The sequence below is a fragment of the Lonchura striata genome, chromosome 36 (assembly GCF_050655825.1).
Source record: "Lonchura striata isolate lonStrDom1 chromosome 36, ASM5065582v1, whole genome shotgun sequence".
In the NCBI taxonomy this organism is placed as follows: domain Eukaryota; kingdom Metazoa; phylum Chordata; class Aves; order Passeriformes; family Estrildidae; genus Lonchura; species Lonchura striata.
The window spans coordinates 2,535,659-2,559,798 of NC_140738.1; the positions used below are offsets into that span (position 1 = coordinate 2,535,659).

Consider the following 24,140-nt stretch of genomic DNA (forward strand, 5'->3'; position numbering starts at 1 on the left):
CCCAGCGACCCAGACTTGGTACCACCCGGATTCCAATGCGTCTTGGCAACCTCCAAATTGACGTGTCTTTTGGACAATAGCCATGCAGTGATACCTACAGGTGTCACAGGGACTTCTTGGAAAAGGCAGGACTTTTTAATAATGGCCAGGGACGGAAGAACTATCCTTGGACTTGTTGTTTATCCATCTTTGATTTCAGCAAACCATAATGAGGAGCTGATGGTCACGGCAAAAGCCTTGCAACCACCTCTGACAATTCCACAAAACACACTGATTGCTCGAGCTATGGCTTTGCCATCTCACCCAGAAAGGCAAGCCATGCCGGTGTTCAACAAACGGGACTCTTTTCCTGGTGATCAAGCAGACGTGCATGCATCTTGGGTGAAACATTTGAGCCGGGATCGACCCATCGTTACTTGTCAGTTGACTTGTAACGAAAAGACAATTGCTATTACAGGGATGGTCGACACAGGAGCAGATTTTACAGTTATTTCATACATTTTTTGGCCTTGGGAATGGGATTTGGTTGCACCTTTGGGTTCTCTCACAGGCATAGTGGGGAGTTCCCTATGCATGCAGAGTGAGAATGCAATTGTTGTCACAGGCCCGGGAAAAAAGACAGCAGTTATCCATCCTTTCATCATGCAAAAGCCCATCACAGTGTGGGGAAGGGACCTTTTGGCAAAATAGGGACTGAAATTAGAGTTGGATTTTTAACAGGGGTCACTGTGGCACTCGCCACTCTGAAATTTACCTGGAAAACAAATGATCCTCTTTGGGTGGATCAGTGGCCCCTGGAGTGGAAAAAATTGAGTGCGTTGAAAAAGTTGGTCCAGGAACAGCTGCAGAAGGGACACATCAAACCAACAGACAGCCCATGGAACTCCCCAGTGTTTGTCATTCGCAAGAAAACTTCAGGGTCTTGGAGACTGCTTCATGATCTCAGGAAAATCAGCGAGGTCATCGAGGACATGGGGCCACTGCAGCTTGGGCTTCCATCTCTCTCGATGATCCAGAGGGACTGGTCGCTTGTGATCATTGATCTCAAGGACTGTTTTTTCAGCATTCCACTTCATCCAGATGATGCTCCATGCTTTGCATTTTCTGTCTCAAGCATCAACAGAGAAGAACCTCTGCAAAGACACCACTGGACGGTTCTTCCTCAGGGGCTCAAAAATTCTCCAAGTATTTGCCAATGGTATGTGGCCCAAGCTTTGCATCCAGCATGAGAGAAACATCCAAAAAAATATTAACCATTATATGGATGATTTGCTCTTTGCGGCACCAACAAAAGAGGAGGTGCAAGAGGTTCGTGACTGTGTGATTGCACAGGTGCAAAAAGCAGGACTGGAAACTAGTACACCAAAAATACAGGAAATTGCACCTTGGAAATACCTGGGGTGGAAGATCACGAAACAAACGATAAGGCCACAGAAACTGGAAATCAACACAAAGGTCACCAATCTCCAGGATTTGCAACAGCTTTTGGGGGAGATAACTGGATGAGACCGATCCTGGGAATCACCAATGATGACATCTCGTCGTTGCTTGATCTTTTGAGAGGGGACAGTAACATCAAATCTCCCAGAACTCTGACGCCTGAAGCAAAAAAGGATCTTGAAAAGATCACAGACATGATTCAGCAGAGACAAGCACATCGCTTTGTAGAATCATTGCCTTTTCATTTAGCAGTGTTGGGGGAAACAGCACAGTTATATGGGTTGATTTTCCAATTTGTCTCAAATGGACCCTCTTTTGTTGATAGAGTGGGTTTTCTTAGCTTACAGGCCCTCAAAAACAATTCTTACGGATCTAGAAATGGTAGCACAGATTATCATTAAGGCGAGAACCAGGTTGTTGACAATGTCAGGCAGAGATTTCTCAGTTATTCATGTTCCTTTGAAAAAAGTATATTTTGAATGGGCGATGCAGAAATCACAGGATTTTGCAATTGCTTTGTTAGGTTATCCAGGAATTTGTACTGTTCATTTTCCAGCTCACAGGATGCTGAATGCGAAAGTAAGTCTCAGAGAAAAGCCAAAAATAAGCCAGGAACCAGTGGATGGGGTGACAGTGTTCACCGATGGTTCAGGAAAAACTCATAAATCAGTAGTTACATGGCAAAATTCAAAAACAGGGGAGTGGGAATCAGACATGAAAATGGTACAGGGTTCACCACAAATTGTGGAATTGGCAGCAGTTGTCAGGGTTTTTCAATTGTTTCAGGAACCTCTCAATCTGGTCACAGATTCAGCATATGTTGCAAATGTGGTCAAACGGTTGGAGGGATCACTTTTGAAACACACTGACAATGAAATTTTATATTCATATCTGTCATGCATGAGAACAATTTTGGAAAATAGAGAACACAAATATTTTGTTACACATATCAGGGCACACTCATCACTCCCAGGGTTCTTAGCAGAGGGAAATGCTCACGCAGACAGACTCACAATGACCATATCTCAAACACTGCCGGATATTTTTGAGCAGGCAAAATTGAGCCATGCAATTTTCCATCAGAATGCACAGGCATTGATGGAATCCTTTCGCCTCTCCAAAAGTCAGGCGAGGGAGATCATCAATGCTTGTCCAGACTGTCAGCTTGTGCAGCCTCCTGCGTCTACAGGAGCTGTCAATCCAAGGGGATTGCAGAGTCTCCAGCTCTGGCAGGCTGATGTCACAAAATACCCATCTTTTGGGAGGCTCAAAAATATCCATGTTTCAGTTGACACATTTTCAGGGGCGATTTTTGCATCATTACATACAGGGGAAACCGCAGAACATGCCTGCAGACACTTTTTGCAAGCTTTTGCATCACTCGGGGTGCCACAAGAAATAAAAACAGATAATGGTCCAACTTATACAGGCAAAGTGCTTGACAAATTTTTGAAAAAATGGGGAGTGAAACACATTTTTGGTATTCCTTATTCTCCCTCAAGTCAAGCAATCATTGAAAGAACACATCACACCCTGAAATCCCTTTTGAATAAACAGAAAAGGGGAGAGGCAGGTTCAACACCTTATATGCGGCTGAACAAAGCTCTGTATGTATTGAATTTTTTAAATGGTTCTTTCTCAGAGCCCACACCACCAATTGTTAGGCATTTTACAAACAGTACACAAGCAAAGTTAAGGGAAAATCCTTTGGTTTTGATCAGAAATCCGGAATCAGGACAAATTGAAGGTCCATTTACATTAATAACTTGGGGCAAGGGTTTCTCTTGTGTTTCCACAGAGCGAGGACCGAAGTGGGTGTCGGCGAGGCACGTGAAACCTTTTCGGGTGCAGACACAGGTGGACACAGACCCGAGGAGCAAAGAAGAGAGCACGCAGACAGAGGCAGACAAGGACGCTGCAGACGTCTCGTCAGACAACAATTAATTATTCAGAGACTTGGGGTTTTTCGGGGAAATTAAGTGTCATTTGAATATTGCTGCATTGCAGGGTTTTTCACAAAGGTTGGGGACATGGACATGGAGTTTAGACAGGTAGTGTTCATGTGTCTCATTCTCTTGTCCGTTGCTTTGGACAATGAGACAGACTTTCCCATGAAACAACCAAGGGAAAATGTGTGGGAAACTTTGGCAAAGGCAGCGGGTCTGGACAGTATTTGTCTGACTCATTCAAAGCCAGGGAAACCATTTTCAACATGTTTGGTAGGTGTGCCAGTGAAGGAGTGGCCAATTCCAAAAAATATCCCTCTAAAGGTTTTAAAAAACTTTTCAGATCCTATGGAAGGGTGGCATGTTTGGACACCATACCTTCCTGTGGCTCACCTGGAACCTCCAGAGCTAGATATTTTTGGGTCAACAAAAATGAAATATTGTATCAAATTTGATCCAGTGGGAGTGGCAAAGACAGATAATCATACAATAGATGTCATTCCAAATCAATCTTTTTATAAAAATGCATCATCTTTGTGCAATTACACCAAGGTGACAAGCAAAGCATCCCTTCAACACCCAGTCACTTTACCAAAGGGAGTGTTTTTGATTTGCGGGGACAGAGTTTGGCCTGCTATCCCTGCAAAAATCAAGGGCGGTCCATGCAGCATTGGGGAACTCTCATTGATTGCACCTGATTTGAAAACTTTAAAGGAGCAGACACACAGGGGAAAAAAGATCCCTTGATCAATACAGTCCAAATTGTGATGATGATGTTTATACCTGGGACAAGGCTCGGAGAATTGCAGTTGCAATTTTCTCGCCCCAAACAGCATCGGGGGTGGCCTTGACACAATTGGACCACATAGCTTGCTGGTTGAGCAAACACAGTCGTGCCATTTCGTCTGCACTGAGTGACATGTTAACAGACATCAGCAGTGCAAGACAGGCAGTGCTTCAAAACAGGGCGGCAATTGATTATTTGCTGCTGTCACATGGGCACGGATGTGAAGAATTTGAGGGGATGTGCTGCATGAACTTGTCAGATCATTCAAAATCCATTCATGAAAATATAAAACAAATAGAAAGTAGTATCACCAAGCTGAAAAAAGTAACAGGGTCCTGGTGGGATGATTTCTTTAACCTTTTTGATCTCTCACCAGTGTGGAAAGAAATTTTGAAAGTAATATCATATATTCTTATAGGGCTTGTAGTTCTTCTGCTTGTCATGCCATGCATTTTCATGTGTATTCGAAGGGCCTTGAACAAAGTAGCAAAGCAGGTGTTTTTGGTTCAAACAGGGAGGGGAGTTGTGGGAACTCAAAATGCCTCTCAGACATTTTTAGAGGTTCCAGGCCGTGGTCAGACGCAGTCTGGACCCCAGCAGGCAGCTGGATTTAGCTGTGATTTCGAGTTTGAACCATGGAATGAATTACCAACTTTGAAGGTGGAACAAGCAGTCACAAAGTGCTAGATAGTATAGCAAATGTAGTCACAAAGTAGAGGGAAATATTTTTTGGTAGTGTACAGGGGGGTTTTAGTGCATGTACAGGGGGGTTTTTACTTTGCACATGGGGGTCAGAAGTTCTAAGATGGAGGAAAGTGGGCTGAACCCATCCTTCTTCTTTCTTCTTCCTTACCTCCATGTTCTTGGTGATGTTGGCACTCACAGATTGGTTTAGAATAGAAAAACACTTGGTAACGTAGGTAATAGGTATTGGGGAATAATTGTAAACATGTTATACGTAATATATCTTATAAAAGATAGCAGCAGCCCTGGGCGGAGAGAGAGGAGAAGAAGACACCAGACAGTCAGGGTGTCAGGAGTGTGTGCCTCTCTGCCTGGGCCGCTGACCAAAGGGCCGCAGCCCGAGAACTTAATCTGTTAGATAACTAGCAATAAAACATCTTGAGACCGAAAAGAAGAGACTGTGGAGTTTTCCTTTGGGAACGCGGGTTGGAGGAGAAGCTCTACCACCACACGAGAACCCCAGCCAAACCCGGGGTTCCCACATCCTCTTGACCCTGACTCCTGGAAAGTTTTGTGCAATCTCCTCTCAGGCCCTGAGGTTCCAGGTCTCAGCTCCAAATGAATAACAGGGTTCATTACGATCAAGGAAGTCCTGACAAACCATGGCCCTGCCTTGATTTCCCTCTGCTCTAGTGCAGTTTATCAGGAAGTTTCTGTAGTGATTTTGGTTTGTCAATTTGAGATTTCTTGGCCAGTGCATTAATTAGTGTGGCAGGTTCAGTGTTGCTTGATTACCAGTGCACTCACTAGAATATACTTAATCATTTCCTTCTGTGAGATAGGATTAGGAGAAAGGCAAAGCAGGCTCAGAAGTTTAAAAGAAAAGTTTAAACTTCTAAAGAAAAGTTTATTAACAGTAACTAAAAGAAAGAGTAATAAGAATCAGAACAAACTTTCAGAACACTTCCCATCTCCATACAACCTGACAATGTAAAGAGACAAAATGTAAAATTTTATGTCAGCTAACAGGGAGAGAAGTTCCTTTTATTAATGTTACGGAGACTTATCCACAATGAAACAGTTATCTTATGGCTTTTCATTTCCATGAATAGGAGCTGCCCAGAAAAATGTGCAATTATGAAGTCCCTCCTATTTTTCACAGCTTTTCCCACAGCTGTGTTTATAGCCCATGTTACCTTATGGGATATTAGGTTAAAGATGAGCTGTTTAAGAGAAAAAGTTCTTTTCATCTATTTCTGAAATCATCTTCATTTCTGGGAACAGAGGTCATCTCTCCCTGAGGGCACAGGCTCTCATCAGTTTTCTCTATTTTTCTCTGTTAAAACTTCTCATGGGATCACAGCTACTTCAACATTTGCTCACTTGAGCATGTAGGCCTTTGCTGAAACAAGTCATCTCCCCATACTTTTGAAAGCCTTAGAGGGAAAAAGAGAGTCTGATATATCAACGACATCCTTCTCCATAGCTTTACAAGAGGATTCCAGCCCCAAGACCAAGGCATCTCCTCATCTCTCCCATCTGGGACTCAACTTCCTCTTCCCTGCCCTCGGTGTGTCCATGTTGCTCCTCTGTGTGCCTGCCCTGTGTCCTTTTCTCTCACGGGAGGGAGGATGGCAGCACTGGCAGAGTCAATATCTCCCGGGGCTGCAGATGGTTCCGTGAGCCCGGCCGGGCTCGGTGCTTGCGGCCGGAGCTGTTTTGCCATGGAGGTTTCTGCAGCGGCTGCGCTGGGGCTGTGTCAGGCTGGGCCGCGCTGGGGCAGGGCCAGGATCTCAGCAGCCAGGCCAGAGCCCAGCAGCAGCACGGCCGGGGCCGATGGCTTCTCCTGCCCTGCCCGCCGGCTGCGGGCGAAGCCCAAGGGCGGCAGAGCCTTGGCCGAGCCGGCCCGGCCCGGGGCTGCTCCTGGGGCCCGGCGGATCCTGGCCGGGCCCGGGCTGGCGGCGGGGCAGGGCTCGGCAGGGCCAGATGTCAGCACCCGCAGCCACGGCCCGGCCTCGGCCCCGCGGCCTCCCCTGCCCTGCCCGGCAGCCGATGGCGCCTGGCGGCTCCCTGGGAAGGGGCCCGGCCCCACGGCAGGAGCCGCCCGGCCCCACGGCCGAGACGGGGCTGGGCCGGCCTCGGCACCTCTGTGGGGCCAGAAGGGAGAGAGACCCAGCCAGGCTTTCTCATCTCTAACTTGTCCATATGTAGCGGTCATGTGCCCAAGCCCACAAAACCTCTCATTGGGAGATCCCTGGGCCCTCTCCAAGGTGTTTTCTAATAAAAATATTAAGCTCATGATCTGTGAAAATTACCAGAGGACAGGGCTAACCCATCCTGTCTGTCCTGGCTACTTTTGTCTGGGAGCAATCCTTGGATATACGGACTTTAGGAGGCCACATTCTAATTTTGGCCATGGACCATGGACAAGAAGACCATTTCTTTTCCACAGGAATGAAAGAACACAGCCCCATTTTTTCAGGGGCAGATGAAAGGTGACAACCACAGTTCAAGGACAGCCAGAGCTGGCTGTTTTTTCCTAAAACATAACCTTGCATACAGGAAATTGTTTAGGGATAATACCAGTTTTGGCAATGGGCATCTGAACACAGACAGTTCTTTTCTATAGCAAGGAAAGCACATAGCCCCTTTGCTCCAGGAGCTGATGAGAAGCAGCCCTTGGCATTCCAACATCAGCCAGACCTGTCAGGTGGCCCCTGGGAGGCCAAGCCAGCCAGACCTGTTCCATGTTCCCTCGCTTCAATGGGGTCCCTTGCTTCCAGGAGGCCCTGAGGTGTCACAATGCCCCCTTGGTGACACGGGGCCCTGAAGGGTTGGAATGGTCTCCATGGTTCCATCAGGCCCCACAGAGTCATAATGGTCTCTGGGTCCATGAAGCCCCACGGTGTCACCATGGCCCCTTGGTTCCATGGGCTTCAGTGGTGCCACAATGATCCCCTTGGTTCCATGAGGTGCCCACAGTGTCACAGTGATCTCCATGGGAAGGAAAGAACCGAGCCCCAGTGTGGCAGGGGCAGCCACCAGAGGCCAAGGGCAGCCAGGCTTGATGGTAGTGGCAGATTTTGGCTGGGAGCAACCCTTGGATATAGGGAATTTTAGAGGTGGAATCCCAATTTCAGACATGGACACCCGAAGTAGAAGGATGGCTCTTTTCCATAGGAAGAAAAGCACAGAACACCGGTGTTTCAGGGATAGATGAAAGGCTTCCACCAGTGGCCTAAGGCAGCCAGACCTCTCTTTCCTGGTAGCTTTTGTCTGAAAGCAACCCTTGGATATAGCGAATTTGGGAAGTGGAACCCCAATTTTGGCCATTTCTGTGTAGATAAGGACAGTTCTTTTCCATAGGAAGGAAAGAATAGAGCCCCAGTGTTTCAAAGACAGAAGTGAAGAGAGGTGGCTCTTGAGAGGCCAAGCTAGCCAGACTTGTTTGTCCTGGCAGTTTTTGTCATGGACAGATCCTTGGATATATGGAATTTGGGAGAAGGAATCTTAATTTTGACCATGAACACCTTGAGAAGAAGGACAGGTCTTTTTCATTGGAAGGAAAGCACTGACCCCAGTGTTTTGAGAGCAGGTGAAAGGCATCCCCAAGAGGCCAAGGGCAGCCAGATCTGTCTGTCCTTGCAGATTTCACTGGGAGCAATCGTTGGATGTACAGAGTTTTGGAGGTGGAATCACAGTTTTGGCCATGGAAGCCTGCTCAGGATGGATTTTTTTTTTCCTATAGGAAAGAAAAGCTCAAAATCCAAGTGTTCTGGAAGAAGATGAGAGGTGGCCAGCCTTAGGCCAAGCCAGCCAGACCTATCTCTCCTGACAACTTTCATCTAGGGGCTATACTTGAACATAGGGCATTTTGGAGGTGGAATCTCAGTTTTGGCCGTGGGCACCTGGACAGGAAGAAGAATTCTTTTCATTAGTAATGAAAGCACAGAGCCCCAGATTTTCAGAGGCACATGAGTGCCAGTCCTCAGGAAGCCAAGGCCAGCCAGATTTGTGATTCCTGGCATCATTTTCCTGGGAGCTATCATTGGATATAGGGAATTCTGGAGGCAGATGCCCAATTTTGGCCATGGGTACCTGGTTGAGATGGATGTTTTTCCCCCATAATAAAGAAAAGCACATGGTCCCAGTGTTTGAAAGGCAGATGAGAGGTGGCCCCTGGGTGGCCAAGGCAGCCAGATCTGTCTCTCCTGGCAGATTTCATCTATAAACAATCCTTGCAATATAACGAAATTTGGCGGAGGAATTCCAGTTTTGGCTATAGGCCCCTGGAGGAGAAGAATAGTTCTCTCCCATAGGAAGGAAAGCCCAGAGCCCCAATGTCACTATGGGACATGAGAAAACATGACAGTCACCTTTGCGTTTGTGACGGTAAAAGAAATGTAATTTATTTCTGACTCCAACATTTATAGTTTTCCAAAGGTGACAGTGGATTGGAGGGTGAAAGTGCCACCTCTCCAATGACACTGGACAAAACTACCGTCCATCAAATTTCCCCTCCTCTATGAAGGAATGCAAAGCAATAAGTTATTTACAGAAAGTTGTGTGAGAAAATTTGCTACAAGAATGTAAACTCAGAAGGTTTTAGAAAATCTTAAAAAATCAGGCCAACACCCCAGTGCTTCAGGGGCAGATGAGAAGTAGCCCTCGACATGCCAAGGTCAGCCAGACCTGTCAGGTGGTCCCCAGGAGGCCCAGCCAGCCAGACCTGTTCCATGTTCCCTTGGTTTCCTGGGACCCCACAGTGTCACAATGGTGTCCTTGGTTCCATGAGGCCCTGGAGTGTCACAATGTTCCCCTTGCTTCTGCAGTGTCACAATGGCCCTGTGCTTCCATGAGGCCTTGCAATGTCACAATGGCGTCGTGGTTCCACAAAGCCCTGATGTGTCACAATGGCCCCTCGGCTCCGTGTGCCCTCGCTGTGTCACAACGGCTCCTCTGTGACACAGCGGCTGCACAAGGTCACCATGGACCCTTGGTTCCTTGGGGTCTCTGAGTTCACAATGGTCTCCTTGATTCCATGAGGCAGCACAGTGCCACAATGGCCCCTTGGTTCCATGAGGATCTACAGGGTCACACAGATTTGTGACATTTGTCCTTGCTGCCCCTCACATCCCCTGCCCCACAAACAGCCCCGAGCCACCCGTGAGGGACAGGCCCTGCTGTGCCAGGCTGGGCTCAGGGCTTGGCCTTTCTGCTTCCCCCAGCCAGCCCAGGCCTTGCTCAGCATTGCAGTTCCCTGCTCTGAGCCTTGGGCTCCCTGCAATCCTGGCCTCAAGGATCTGCTCTCACCAGTCCCTGGTAGCCTTTGGCAGTCCCTGCCCTCAGTGGGGCCCAGTGATGCTCCAAGGGACTTGGAGTTTTGCTCCTGACTCCTTGAGCAGCTTCTTCAGCCTTCTCTCAGTGCCTGAGGGTTCTGGACTCAGCCCCAAATCCATCATGGGGATCATCAAAATGCAAGAATACTTCAGGGGCGCTTTGTCTTCATTCAATTGTCTGCAAATCTCCTGGGCTTGTGCAGCTGATTGGAGTCAGTTTGGAGTCCTTGTAAGGAGGAAGATTTCCAAGTGCACCTCCTGAATTTTTTTCTTTAATCAAGTGAGTATTCTTTGTTTCCAGTTCAGAGAAGAGCTGATAGAAGCATTCCCCAGGTGACCTTGATGCTCAGTGTCTCCTTAGGAGGTCTGGGCATGTAGAAGAATGAGCCCCCTGAGGGCTGACCCGGTTTGGACAAGCTGTTCCTCACCCCCAGCCTCACCATGTCTGACATTGCTCACCTGGCACTGACATCCCTGTGCCCTGCAGCAGAACCTTGTCCCTGAGCTCTGCAGCTCCATGTCCCAGCCCATTGCACCGTGTCCCACCTGCTATCCTCATGGCTCTCCCTGCACACAGGCCCAGGAGAAGTTTTCCTGTTGGGAAAAAAAAGAATGGAAAAGCCTGAGCAGGTTTCCTAAACAAGAAACCCCACTCAGGAGCCACCTGCTCAGTACAGGCTGCCTGGAGTGGTGTCACCTTTCTACAAGGGACAGTGTGACCAGAAATGATCTCTGGAAGCAGAATTCTCTGAGTCTCCCAGCTGAGTTCTCTGTCCCTGTCCTTTCTCTGGATCCATGTTGCAGATGGAAGCTGCTGGTGCCAGCCTCACCTTTAACTTGTCTTTGGAATGCAAACAGATGTTCCCAAGTGTTTTAAGCGGGATTTGCTCAATGTTTTTATAAATCTTTTGTATTCCCCATGGAATGAAGGGGACATTTTGGCACTGAGGGGATGACGTGGAAGCAAGGAGTCAATTGTGACCCTGGGATCCCATGGAACCAAGGGGCCATGGTGACACAGCAGGGCCACGTGGATCCAGTGGTCCATTGTGACACGGAGGATCCAAGGAGACCATGGAGACACCCCCAGAACCTCATGGAACCAAGGAGTCCATGGTGACCCAGCGGGGCTGCATGGAGCCAATGGTCCATGGTGACACTGCCCATCTAAGGAGGCCGTTTGGACACTGTGGAAGCTCATGGAGCGAGGTGGCCATTGTGACACTGAAGAACTTCATGACACCAAATATCCATGGGGACACAGCAGGGCATCATGGAACCCAGGAACCGCTGTTGGCAGTACTGAAACTCCTGGAACCAGGGGCCATGGTGGCACTGCAGCACCAACACAGCTGCTGCACCTTGTCCCCTGCCCTGCACAGCTCCTTGGCAGGCACGGCAGGAGCAGCACCCTAGGAGCCTTGGGAATGCCCCTCTGGGATCCAAGGCACATGCTCCCAGGGGCTGGAATTCCAGTTCCCAGCCAGGAAAAGGATGTTCCTGCCCTTGAAGTCAAAGCTCTTATGAAAGAGCCAAAAGCCAAGATCTTACAGTGACATTTCACTGCCAGCCTTCATATTTTCACCTGTGGTTGCTATAGCTCATGGATTGGGAATTAAATCAGGGCAGGGACTTTGCTGAGATCTGCCCTGGGTCAAGGGAGGCAATGAGAGAGAAACAGAGCAGGCAAAGGAAGGCAGGAGAGAAAGGAGGTGTTTTGGTTTGGAAGGAGAGGTGTCTGCTAAGGATGGAAAGAGCCTCCCCTGAAATGTAAAAATGTAGACCCTTTCTTTCAGAATTGGTATTAATTTGAAATTAATGGGGGCTCTCAGGTGAAAATATGGGAGCAGGAATCACAATTTTTTTTTTAATAGGGAAGAAAATGAAAATATGAACAATGCAGTGAACCAAAACAACACTGACAGAGTCAGAATACAACCTGAAATCCTGCTGGACAGGATGTTGGCCACAGTCTAATTGGAATTGTGGCTGCAGTCCTCCTGCAGTGTCAGGTGTGGTTCTGTTGGAGAAGTGATCCTGTAGGAATGGGAATCTTCTTCTGAAGAGGAAGGAGCAGCTGTTCCTATGGGAAAATCCAGCCCAGAAAAAGCTGTGTTGGTGGGCCAGAATCTCAAGACTAGATGCAGGTAGGAATGCTTGGCTCCTCCCTCTGGGCGGAACATCTCACAGTGGGATGGTACAGTTCTTATCAGTCATGCAGTGACATTCAATGGTTCATTATCAGCAGATGTCTCCTCTGAGGGAGGATTGATTGTGGAAGAGATAAGGAAAAACTGCCCACTTAACACAGGACAATTGCCATACAGATGGCAAATAGAACATCTTGCTTTTCAGTCTGGGACAGGAGGACACAAACAAAATCAGCTGAGAAGGCAGCACTCTGAAAATCAAATCAGAACTGACAGAAAATGAATGGGACAGAAATCAATAATTCTGATACTTTTACTTATTATCAAAATAAATCACACCCACCCAGCCCCATACCATCCTGATCCCACAACCTCAAATTTGGATCTCACTTCTCCCGATCTCCTTCCAACCCCATCTCATCCTGGATGTTAGGAAAATAAGGCCTTTTTGTTCATATAGAGTCTCTCATATTCACAGAATAGAGTTTTAATTAGAGCTTGTACTTGTCTGAACATGTTCTCATCTTGTATATTCACAGAATAGAGTTTTAATTAGAGCTTGTACTTGTCTGAACATGTTCTCATCTTGTAAGGCATTCCAGTGACTATCTTTCAAGGTTGACTTCGTTACGAAGTTTTTAGGGAGTTAGAACTGTTTTGAAAAGGCTGCTACTAGGCACCCAAACACCTAAGCAACTAGATATGTTTCAAGGATAGTTCCGTTACAGACTTGGCAAAACATGTAAACGTGCCTCGAGATAACATTTCTTATTTTTGAGGGAATTTCCAGGTCGCAGAAACAACCTTAAAGAAGACCACTGGCGCCATCAAGAGGCAGAGAACAACCACCTAACAACAGGGTGCGCCTGCGCAGAAGAGACACTAGAGCGTCACCAGAGCGTCACACACCCGGAAGAGACAACCCAATAAGTGGGGGGGAAACGGAGAGCTAGGCGCGGTAGTTGAACCGACTGCCGCCCAGCGCGCGCTGGTTTGCTTTCGCTTTCCGCTATTAATAAATCCTTTTAATTGGATTTGACAGCCTATTGTGCTCGTTTATAACAATTTGGTGCCGTGACTCGGATCGGGATCTGGGGAACCTCTCTCTGAGAGGGGTGCCACGATTCCGCTCCCTTGAGCGGACTCAGACCGGGGTTTTTACCCTCATCCCGACCGACGAACCTAAAAGCTTAGAGAGCGAAAGCAAAGAAAGGGAAGCGGGCCCAGGGTACCCCGTAATTTTTGTGCACAAAAGTCCGGACGAAGACGCAGGACGCGTGAGTATAAAGGGGATCCGTTCGGGCGGGGTTCGGGATCCCGGAGTACGGCGGGTGTGTGTGTGTGTGAGAGGAGGACTGGCAGCCGGATTCTCCAAGCGAGTGTGGACCCTCAGTAGTGCGTTTTCCAGAGCCCGCGAGGGCCTGGGCCACGAACCAGGGGAAGCGATTGTGCTGTCGTGAGTGATTGAAGGTACTCCGGAGGACATGGGGCAGGGGAGAAGCAAGGATAAATCCCCCTCCCCGGCGGGGGTAAAACTTCCCCCAATTCCTAAGGAGAGTCCCTTAGGGTTTATGCTAACAAATTGGGAGCACTTTCCAGGGGCACCTGGGAAGGATAAGGCAAAGATGATACACTATTGCATAGAAGTATGGGGAGGACAAGAGATTTCTAAAGGAGTGTTTTGGCCCATCTTTGGGTCCTCAGAGGACTGGGTAAAGCAACTATTGAATGGTTGGGTACACGCTAAACAACCTTCTAACCTTGAGGAGAGTGCCTATGCCCAAGTCTGGATAGAAAAGCCGGAGGTGCTCGCGTTTAAACTCTCGGAGGCTTCAGGGGGAAAGAAAAAGAAGGGGCGAGCGGAAGAAGTAATCATTGCACCCCCGCCCTACATTCCCCCTGCACCAAATGCACCCCCTCCTCCTCCACAATCGGATGAGGAAGAATCAGACTCAGACTCTGATCAACCCTCAGGCTCGCGTGGTCCTCTTACCCGAAGTAAGACGCAAGGCAAACTATTTCCCTTAAGGGAAATGCCGATGGGGGGACCAGAGCCGGGGATTGGGTTTATTTCGGTGCCCTTGAGTTCGGGGGATGTTAGAGACTTTAAGAAGGAGATGGGAAATTTGCTAGAAGACCCCTTGGGCGTGGCAGAGCGGGTGGATCAATTTCTAGGTCCTAATATATACACCTGGGAGGAATTACAAGCCATACTTAACATTTTATTCACGGCCGAGGAAAGGAACATGATAAGAGTTGCTGGAATGCGAGCCTGGGATGCCCTGCCTGCGCATGCCCAGCAGCCGGCCGATACCAAATGGCCTCTCCAGAATCCTAATTGGGATAACCAGGATGAGGCCCATAGAGCTAACATGCGGGACTTTCGGACCATATTAATTGATGGCATAAGAGAGTCCGTTCCTAGGGGCCAGAATATAAATAAAGCATTTAACGACCGACAAAAGAAGGATGAAACCCCCACTGAATGGTTAGAGAGGTTAAGGAAAAGTTTCCAGCTGTACTCGGGATTAGACCCGAATAACCCAATGGGACAGGCAATTCTCAAAGTCCAGTTTGTCTCTAAATCTTGGGATGATATCAGGAGAAAGATACAGAAAATGGATGATTGGCAGGACAGGGATTTAGCAGAATTATTGCGAGAGGCGCAGAAGGTTTATGTCCGCAGAGAGGATGAAAGTCAGAAAAGACAGGTGAAAATGATGGTTGCTGCAGTGAGGGAAAGCAGGCGGGTAGAGGAAGAACAAAAGAGAGTTACTCGGAAAGGGGGGGGTGACAAGGGAAAGGTGGGAGAAAGGGTATGCTATTATTGCGGTAAGAAGGGACATTTCAAGAGGGAGTGCAGGAGGAGGCTAAGGGACGAGGAGGAGTTCAAAATCGAATAGGGGAGTCAGGGGCTCTATTTTATGGGGACCAAGAAACATCAGAAAGAGCCCTTGATAAAATTGAAGGTGGGTCCCCAAGGCCAGGAAATAGATTTCCTGGTCGATACAGGGGCAGAAAGATCTACTATTCAATTTCTGCCTCAGGGCTGTAATTTGTCAAAACAGACAGCCACGGTAATAGGAGCTAAGGGGGAACCTTTTGAAGTACAAATTATCAAAGGGGTGGTGGTGGAATCGGGAACTAAAGTGGGGTTGGGTGACTTCCTATTAGTTCCTGAAGCGGATTACAATTTGTTAGGGAGAGACCTGATTGTTGAATTGGGAGTTCAAATTGAAGTGGTAGAGAAGGAATTAAAGATCAGACTTTGTTCCCTCCGTTTAGAAGATGAAGAGAAAATAAACCCCGAAGTGTGGTATAATCCAGGGACTGTGGGCAAATTAAATATAACCCCATTTACAGTGAAAATCAGAAATCCTGAAATCCCGGTAAGAATAAAACAGTATCCAATTTCACTAGAAGGGAGGAGAGGGTTAAAACCTGAGGTTGAAAGGCTGTTAAACCAAGGACTGCTAGAGCCTTGCATGTCGCCTTTTAACACCCCTATACTCCCGGTAAAAAAGGCAGACGGATCCTATCGGCTGGTGCACGACCTTAGGGAAATTAATAAGCGAACCGTGGCCCGATTCCCAGTAGTGGCAAATCCCTATACTCTTTTAAGCAAACTGGGACCTGAAAATGAGTGGTATAGTGTAATAGACCTGAAGGATGCCTTTTGGGCTTGCCCTCTGGACGAATCCAGCCGAGATTATTTTGCCTTTGAATGGGAGGACCCTGACACGGGGAGGCGACAGCAACTCAGGTGGGCGGTACTTCCACAAGGCTTTACGGAATCACCTAATTTATTCGGGCAAGCCCTGGAACAAATTTTGCAAGACTATAAAACAGACCCAGAGGTAAAGCTAGTTCAGTATGTGGATGATTTGTTAATAGCAGGTAAAGAAGAAGACAAAGTCCGGAAGGAAAGTATTAAACTATTGAATTTCCTGGGACTAAAAGGATTAAAAGTCTCTAAAGCAAAACTACAATTTGTAGAAGAAGAAGTTAGGTACCTGGGACATTATTTGAAAAAGGGAGAAAAGAGAATTGATCCAGATAGAGTACAAGCAATCCTATCTCTGCCCCTACCGCAAAATAAACGGCAAATTCGTCAGGTATTAGGACTTACAGGATATTGTAGGCAGTGGATTGAGAACTATAGTGGGAAGGCAAGATTTTTGTATCAAAAACTTACCCAAGACGGGCACCTCAAGTGGACAGAGGAGGAAAAATCTAAATTCCAAGAATTAAAAGGAACTCTGGTCCATGCTCCAGTCCTAAGCCTCCCAGATTTAAAGAGGCCCTTCTTTTTATTTGTTAATATCGCAGATGGAGTAACTTATGGTGTACTTACCCAGGACTGGGCGGGGAAAAAGAAACCTATTGCATATCTGTCTAAAATCTTAGACCCTGTAAGCAGGGGATGGCCGGGCTGTTTACAAATAATTGCAGGCTGTGCGGAGTTAGTAGAAGAAGCAAGGAAGATCACCTTTAATGCCACTCTGAAGGTATTAACTCCACATAACATACGGAGTGTAATGCAACAAAAAGCAGACAAATGGATCTCCGACGCCAGGCTCCTAAAATATGAGGGGATTCTATTAGAAACCCCTAATTTCACTTTAGAAACCACCTCATTACAAAATCCAGCCTCCTTCCTCTTCGGAGAGCCCGAAACTGAATCACTGATACATGACTGTGTAATTACTATAGAAGAACAAACCAAAATTAGACCTGACCTGGAGGAAGAAGAATTAGAGACTGGAGAAAAATTGTTTGTTGATGGGTCATCCAGAGTAGTTGAGGGGCAAAGGAGATCAGGATATGCCATAGTGGGGGGGGCTGATTTAAAAGTAATCGAATCTGGACCCCTAGACAAAACATGGTCAGCCCAAGCCTGCGAGATATACGCTATCCTAAGAGCCTTGGAACTATTAAAAGGAAAAGAGGGGACCATCTATACAGATTCTAAATATGGATATGGGGTGGTGCACACTTTTGGAAAATTATGGGAAGAGAGAGGCCTCGTAAATTCACAGGGAAAGGACTTAATCCATCAGAAACTAATAATAGCCCTCCTGAGGGCCTTGAGAGGCCCTACTAGGATAGCAGTGGTCCATTTAAAAGGGCATCAACGGGGAATGGATTACCGGAGTAGGGGTAACAATGCGGCAGACTATGAGGCAAAGAAAGCTGCAATTATCAAGACATTAACCTTAAGTGAGGGAATTAGGAAGGACCTTGTAGATACCCCAAAGAACCCTGGGTCTACTACCCAGGATAAGCTTATATTTACAATAGAAGAACAAGAGAAGCTTACAAAATTGGGAATAAAAGAGGAATCAGGGAAATGGCTGTTAAAGGATGGGAGGGAGGTTTTACCTAGAGCCATAGCCCAGCGGATGCTCAGTAAATTACACCAGAGAACACACTGGGGCGCTCAAGGACTGGTGGATCACTTTGCCACCCATTATATGACAGTGGGCCTACATGACTTAGCGAAAGGGATTACTAGAAGCTGTCCAACCTGTCTACGAGTAAACAGAAGAAACCTAAGGAAGCTACCCCTGGGTGGGAGGCCAGTGGCAAAGAGGCCCTTTTCAAATTTACAAGTAGACTTTACTGAGCTCCCCAAGATAGGGAGACTAAAATATCTTCTGGTTATAGTGGACCATTTAACACATTATGTAGAAGCAATCCCCACTGCCAGAGAAACAGCTCGGACAGTAACAAAAGCCTTGCTGGAAGAAATAATACCTAGATATGGGGTCCCAGAAACGATAGACTCTGATAAAGGCCCCCATTTCACTTCAAAAATAACACAGATGCTAGCAGAAGCTCTGGGCACAAAATGGGAACAACATACTCCCTGGCATCCACAGAGTTCGGGAAGGGTAGAAAGAATGAATGGGGAAATTAAGAAACAACTCACCAAATTAACACTAGAAACTAAATTATCCTGGATAAAATGTTTGCCGTTGGCATTATTAAATGTTCGAACTCAGCCACGAGCTGATGTAGGACTATCCCCATTTGAAATGCTATATGGGATGCCCTATTCCCTAGAAAAAGTTCAAACCAATCCTAATATTACTGATCAAAGTATTAATAAATACTTAACCATTTTAATGAAATATAAAAAACAGTTATGGGAAAAAGGGATGTGGGCCCAAAGACCACCCCTAGATCTTGTGTTACACCAGGTACAACCCGGCGACTGGGTCCTCATCCGGAGCTGGAAGGAAGATTCGATCACCCCAAAGTGGGACGGACCATACCTGGTTTTAATCACCACTGACTCCGCAGTCCGCACAGCAGAGAAGGGATGGACTCATGCTAGCAGAATAAAGGGGCCAGTGGATCCAACTCGATTTCATACAGCTTCCAAAGAAGCGAGCTGGAAAATTGACGGGAAGCCGGGGGACTTAAAGCTAACAGTAAAGAGAACTTACAAATAATTTTCATGAGCTCTATCAGCTCTAAAGACATTTGGGTTGGAGATAACTGGGAACTGCAAGTACAACTAGTTGGAGAAACAAAACCTCCAGGATACTGTAAACGTCTAGAGGATTCAACCCAGCAGCCCTTCTATCGGTTCATCCGACTTGAAAAAGAACAGAGACCTTGGGAAGGGGAGGGCCACGCTGAACATCAAAGTATTAGAGTAAGGTGTAGTTGGTTAGATTGTCGTTGTTACCCTTTTGCCTGTTTTTCCTGCAAAATCTGTAAAGGATTGTGGTGGGCTCACTGCAGAAAGGGGAGAGCTCCAAAAAGTGTATGTCAACGCTGCTGGCTGGAGCAGCGCAAATTGACATCTGAAGTACTAAATTACAAGGTTGCCACTCGGGAATTGACTAAAGGATCCCCTGAGTGGTGGGAGGTTTTCGTAAAGGGAATCAACCCTGAATTCCACTGTTACCATTCCAACGAGCCCCTGGGTCCGTTTCTCACGGATATAGTCCAGGTTAAGTGTCGCAAATTAGTTAAAAAACTCAGGTGCGACACTCCACAGTTGAATACAAAAAATTGGATCTCCCGGAGATCAAAGTGGGAGAGAGGGAACGATCCCACCCCTGAAGAATATCTCTGCTGTCGGGAAGATGGCTTGCCCTGTAACTTGTAGCAACCAAGTTGACAGGCGAGACAGAGAGGTAGATAGTGGGGATGAGGGGCCCTCCCGAACCTTGAAAGAGAACGTAAATCATCATGAGTATGAGAATGGTGACAACGGAATGAGGAAAAATGGGAATGTAAAACTGAGCATGATAAGTAACATCCTCCCCTGCAGTGCGTATCACTCAATCCTATGGGTTTTTATGTTTGTATGGTTTCCCCTTCAGAGTGCTACAGCTAACTCACATGAACCCTTTAAATGGACCTTAAGCAGATGGGAAGATCACGATACCCGTCATATTTTACAAACAATAACGGGACCTGGAGCACCGAGCTTCAAAGTTGGAATCTGTGATTTAACTCGGAATTTAAAATGCGGGCGACTGTTAAACTTAACAAGCTTCTATATGTGCCCCGCTTCAAACCCAGGGAAGCAATACTGTAATTACCCCAAACATTATTACTGTGCCTATTGGGGCTGTGAAACAATAGCATCAGCGTGGGCTCCGGGTGGGGGATTAGATAAATATTTAAAGGTAGGACATGGACCAGTAGGATGTAAACGACCACGAGAGTGGCCTTGGACTGGGAAAAACTTACTTGGGAACTGCACCTTTCTTTACCTAAATATCACTCAACCAAGCGATTCTGGGTGGTTAATAGGCAAAACATGGGGGGTTAGGCATTGGATAGAAGGACATGATCCGGGAAATCTGATTCAAATAAAAAAAGAAGTAGCACCGCACGACCCTAGCCCTATAGGCCCAAATCCAATAATAAGCAATGACTTAAAAGAAAGTAATAAAGCCAGAGATAATGTTATAGACAAAGGTAATCAAGAACCTCAGTTATTAGTGCAGAGGTATACAACTTTATGGAAAATCATGCAAGCTACTTTTGGGGTTCTAAATCATACCCATCCTAACCTAACTAAAGGATGTTGGCTTTGCTATATGATAAATCCACCCTTTTATGAAGCTATTGGGATTACATCCGAAGCAAGGGAAATAAATGGTACAAATCCAAAGGAGTGTCTCTGGAAAAAAGAAGGAGATAATGTTCCAGGCATTACCTTGTCCCAAGTTAGTGGGCAAGGAAGGTGCGTAGGAAAAATTCCTGCAGATATACGACACCTCTGCAACACAACAATAAGCATTAACAGAACAGACAAGCCTTTTGATTGGCTTATGCCAGCAGTCAATACTAAATGGGTATGTCAACAACTTGGAGTTACACCCTGCCTATCGGTAAAAGCCTTTAATAATTCAGACTTCTGCATTCAAGTTCTAATAATCCCCAGAATCGTATACCACCCAAAAGAATACGTGCTAGAACATCAACAAACCCCTGAACACTACTTGGTTAAGAGAGAACCACTTACAGCACTAACGGTAGCAATCTTGCTCAGCATAGGGGGAGCGGGAGTCGGAACAGGGGTCGCTTCCCTAGTAAGTCAAACCCAAGGTATGAAAGCTCTGCGCACATCTGTAGATGAAGATCTAAGTAGAATAGATAAAGCCATAAGTGAACTAGTTAAATCAGTAAAATCCCTTTCTGAGGTAGTCCTCCAAAACCGAAGGGGATTAGATTTGTTGTTCTTACAGCAAGGGGGACTATGTGTTGCTTTACAAGAAGAATGTTGCGCTTATGTAGATCACACAGGTATTGTAAAAGACACGATGGCTGAGTTACGCAAACAAATAGAACAACGAAAAAGAGAAAGAGAATCCCAGCAAAGTTGGTATGAATCCTGGTTTACATATTCTCCCTGGCTGACCACTCTATTATCCACCCTTGCGGGACCAGTAATTTTACTAATTCTAATACTTACTTTTGGACCATGTATCCTTAGCAAACTTATTACCCTAGTGAAAAATAGGTTAGAAGCTGCACATTTAATGATAGTAAAGCCAAAGTATGAGCCACTTAGCGAAGTAGAGACTGAAGAGTATTTAGAGTTAAGCAAGAAAGAGTTAGAACGCTTTAATGAACAAAAAGGAGGTTAAAATAAAAAGGGGGGATATTGTTAGGAAAATAAGGCCTTTTTGTTCATATAGAGTCTCTCATATTCACAGAATAGAGTTTTAATTAGAGCTTGTACTTGTCTGAACATGTTCTCATCTTGTATATTCACAGAATAGAGTTTTAATTAGAGCTTGTACTTGTCTGAACATGTTCTCATCTTGTAAGGCATTCCAGTGACTATCTTTCAAGGTTGACTTCGTTACGAAGTTTTTAGGGAGTTAGAACTGTTTTGAAAAGGCTGCTACTAGGCACCCAAACACCTAAGCAACTAGATATGTTTCAAGGATAGTTCCGTTACAGACTTGGCAAAACATGTAAACGTGCCTCGAGATAACATTTCTTATTTTTGAGGGAATTTCCAGGTCGCAGAAACAACCTTAAAGAAGACCACTGGCGCCATCAAGAGGCAGAGAACAACCACCTAACAACAGGGTGCGCCTGCGCAGAAGAGACACTAGAGCGTCACCAGAGCGTCACACACCCGGAAGAGACAACCCAATAAGTGGGGGGGAAACGGGGAGCTAGGCGCGGTAGTTGAACCGACTGCCGCCCAGCGCGCGCTGGTTTGCTTTCGCTTTCCGCTATTAATAAATCCTTTTAATTGGATTTGACAGCCTATTGTGCTCGTTTATAACACTGGAGGCTGAGGAATTGAGCAATTTTGGCATGGGGCTGAGGTGGGAACCAGCCATTTTGAGGTAGGATTGAGTCACTTTGAGGTGACAGACAAATCCACTTTGGGTTTTGGAGTGCAAAGATATGGAGAATACTACCAGATATCCCCCAAGATCCCACAAATCCTCCAGAATATGTTCCCAAACAGTAAATTCCACCTCAAATACCTCTTAAATGGTGGGACTTCTGACATCTCTGGTCAATACTCTTTTTAGTCATCTTTCAGGTGTTTTTAATTGATAAAGACAAATCAGAAGTAAATTAGGGCCAAACCAAAATCAGAGACCCCTTGAGCATCCCCTGGACACTGGACAAAACAAACTCAGCAGAAATCAAATTTAACCCTCCATAAAATGCCTTGAGGAAGATTTGCTCTTCCCACAAGTCATTTCTGATGGAAACACAAATAAATCCCAAACATTAATAAACCAACAACAGAAGCAATTCTCTGGCAATTCCAAATTTCATCAGTTACAGCACAGCTCCAGCTCAGATGCTGGCAGGTCCCAAAAAAAAAAAAAAACAAAAAAAAAAAAAAAAAAAAAAACATGGAAATTTGCCCCAATACAGATTATTAAAGGAAGGGAGAGGTCTGTGTAGCTATCACAAAGGTGACAGGGACCAAGAAAATAATGATTCTCCCCCCAAAGCCCATGAATTCAGGAGTTATTTAGCCTTGTGTTCCTCACTTTGAGGTGAATGATCCTTGTCAGTCTTGCTGGTATCATTTGGTCCCTTTCCTCCAGTGATTTTAACAGACTTTTCAAAGAAGGAAAACAAAATATTTTTCTTTACACTGGCCACCCACAAGAGCCATTTTCCTCATAAGTTCTCCCAAAAGTCACTCAGAGGAAGCTGCATCCAAGTTTCCAAGAGTTCCTCCAGAAAGAGCCACAAACTCCTCAGAGGATAGAACCAGGCTGTTGTCAAAAGCACTTGGGGTCAGACAACAGTGCCCTGAACTCACTGTGCAAAATAATGTTGCAATCTGGATAATAAAATTGTTAGAGAGATGCCTCTGTTCCAATTAAGGTGCTAACAAGATCAAATCCAAAGTGGATTTTATTGAACAGTAAATGTGAGGTAGAGAGAGATGGAAAGAAAAAGAGAAGAGAGCAAGGGAGTGACAGGGACAGAGGTCTCCCCTGGGACAGGGCAAGTGTGACATTGTCCCCTGTGTGCGTGGCCTTCCCAGGGTGGGGGTTTTACACCTGAGCCAGTTTGGGTAAGGGGGGTGGTGTTCACCCCCCACCCCGAGCAGGGATTGCCTCACTGTTTCAGGTTACAGTGTCAGATGTAACCAAAAGTGTTTTCAGTCCCCATCTCCATAAACTGTTATCAACAGGTGGGGCAGTGTTCTTTATCTCTTCCATGGCTCAGCCCTGATAACGCCCTGCAGGGGCCATCTTCTCTTAATGGGCCATTGAGTGTCACTGCAGCACTGATAAAATTACATCATCCCATTGTGGGATGCTCCGCCCAGGGGGAGGAACCAAGCATTCCTGCCTGGATATAATCTCACCCTTGCAACACCACAACCACCTTGCCTGCTGCATTCCCAGAGGACAAGAGCTCCATAAGCACCACTGGACCTTCAGAGGAAGACCAGACCCTTCTACAGGATCACTGCTTTGACAGAATCACGTTCATCACTCCAGCCGGACTGCAGCCACCATTTCATCAGACAGCTACCACCACCCTGATTATCAGGGTGTCAGATTATATCCTGACTCTGTGAGTTTAAACCTGTCTTTCTGTATCATAGCTTTGATCTTAATTTTCTTATTAAATTGTCCTTCTGGCTTAGACTCTCTCCCTGTTTTGCTTTGAAACAGTACAAAACTCACTGTACTCATCCCTTGTTTTCCTCCCAAAACAGGATTTCCCATCCCAAAACCTTCACGAAATGGAGAAGGAGGCTGCGAGGAAGAGGAAGGAGACCTGGGACACCGAGGCGGGTGAGGAGGAAGTCAGTGCCCCT

General features: G+C 46.3%; 2 protein-coding genes across 2 annotated transcripts in view; one reads left to right on the forward strand and one right to left on the reverse strand.

Annotated features, from left to right (window-relative positions):
• LOC146764021 (uncharacterized) overlaps positions 1–24,140 on the reverse strand; it is a 286,790-nt gene that overhangs the window by 224,912 nt on the left and 37,738 nt on the right. The gene's annotated exons all lie outside the window — the stretch shown is intronic.
• The window catches only part of LOC144248446 (uncharacterized), a 104,723-nt gene that overhangs the window by 79,599 nt on the left and 984 nt on the right, over positions 1–24,140 (forward strand). The window lies entirely within an intron of this gene.